Source organism: Pyxicephalus adspersus, chromosome Z (genome assembly GCF_032062135.1).
Source record: "Pyxicephalus adspersus chromosome Z, UCB_Pads_2.0, whole genome shotgun sequence".
NCBI classification, from domain to species: Eukaryota; Metazoa; Chordata; class Amphibia; order Anura; family Pyxicephalidae; genus Pyxicephalus; species Pyxicephalus adspersus.
Window position 1 is genome coordinate 89002475 of NC_092871.1, and position 2171 is coordinate 89004645.

Sequence of the window (2171 nt, forward strand, 5' to 3'; positions counted from 1 at the left end):
CACATACTGTTGGTCATATAGTAGATGTGATGGTCAGGTGTACACATACTGTTGGTCATATAGTACATGCGATGGTCCGCTGTCCACATACTGTTGGTCATATAGTAGATGTGATGGTCAGGTGTACACATATTGTTTGTCATAAAGTAGATATGATGGCCAGGTATCCACAAACTGTTGGTCATATAGTAGATGTGGTGGTCAGGTGTCCACATATGATCAGGTGTCCACATATACACAAGGCTGGAAGAGCACAAGTGTCTTCAATGTTTTATATTATGAAATAATATCAGTACCCTTCACTGGGGACACTTGAATGCCATCATTTGGAAAGGGGTCTACAAACATTTGTTCATAAAGATATAGGTGAATATCATATAGCTATGATGGTGAGGTATCCTTAGATGTTGGCTATAGCTTAATGAAGCCTTGTGTTTCATTGTGAGGTTTCCCATCCTTCCTCCCCCAAGTGTTGAAGGACGACATGGCATATATTTTCAGATGGAACGGAGACAACAGTTAATATGAATATAGATTTTTACTTTCCTTTCTATTATGACTCCATTGACAACCTTCTATTTCTTGTACTAGGATCAGCAAGTGGGAAAATATTCCTGGTTTCTTATTTGAAGACAATAAACACCCCAATTTTAAATCATGGCAACTTCCCAAAAACATTTAGTTCACAGTTCACCTTTTTTTTGTCCATCCTGAAGACAATTTCTGTTGTTCCCAGCAAATCCATACCCCTACTTTACCCAGAATGTAGACGAACAACCAGGCTGAAGAAATACATTTACGTAATATGTAGCAAGTAATCAGATTCCTTTATGAACTTTTACACCGCTACAGTGATGAATATTCCTCCATAGACCTCCAATGTCATCACAAGACATGTGACCAACGTCATCACAAAAAGTTTATGCCAACTTTAGGGTCAGCAGGAATCTGCAGTTATTTAGTTAGATATGAAGGATGTATCTTTGCTGGAATTGTGTGCATGCAAGGATAAGAATTATAGCAATACAATCTGCTGTGAATGTCATCCAATCCAGGACAGAGCCTTGAGAATGACAGGAGGATTATGAATGGAAGACATTTTCAAGGGCTTTGTGTTTTCTGATAACTATCTTTTCTCTAACAGAAGCATGAGCCTTGGTATATGTCACATTGCAATGACCTCCAGCCTGGTGGGGAATTCATCCAAATCCAATAATTTGCAGTGGGAAATATTAAAAAGGAAGGAATAAAAAGAAACTTGACTTTCACTTAAAGATGGTCAGGAATTTGGCTCGACAAATGGTAGAGTAAGTCTTCATTTTGCTTCTTGTCCTTCCAGTAAATGTAGTGTGCCGAGGAGCCTGTGAGAATATTTATACAGCATATCACCTTCAAAGTATTTACATGGGCATTGGAAATCATATTGGGCACTTGAGTGGTACAAAGGGATGGGCTGACCAGTGCAATCAAGATCGGCTGCGTGCATAGCTGTCAATCAATGCCTGCAGATGGGTCATGCCTAGGTGCTGTGCACATTGGTACCCGCTCATGGAAGGCTTCTCCAAAATGGAAGGATCTATGACTGGCAGCCATATCTTCATAGCAGTAAATGGCCCAGTTGGAGCCACAAAAATTTTTTTGCTACTATAGCAAGTATGTATTAGAACGGTCTTTTCTCCCTGGCTGGAGTGACACGGGCCAATTTGTACCTTAAAGAGTATGTTCAGGTAGTAGTGGACATAGACAACATTGGGACCCCGTCGGCGGAGGAGGGTCCAGGACTCTTGTGCAGCAGCACGCTTTGCATCTCCCTATGTCCACCCTGTTTAGGCATTATACAATATTTAAGCTGATTGTACTATTTGTCTAGCGTGGTGTAGTGCATGGTATCAGACATCCCCTTTTTCTTTACACACGTTTTGATTGTACAAATGTTTCTGGTTTTTTAAAATTACAAATTGTACCCTGCCCCAAAACCTCCCATCTAGACAATGCCCCAACCTGGGCCTGTTGTGTACATAATGTTTTTTGTCATGGTGGTCGTCAACCAGTGGTCTGCGGCTCTGGCTGTTTCACCCTTGATTGAGGTCAGAAGGACCCCACTGTGAGGGTGCACCGGCCAGAGCCACAGATCACGTCTTTCATAGGGATCGTAGGTTCAGAACAGTGGG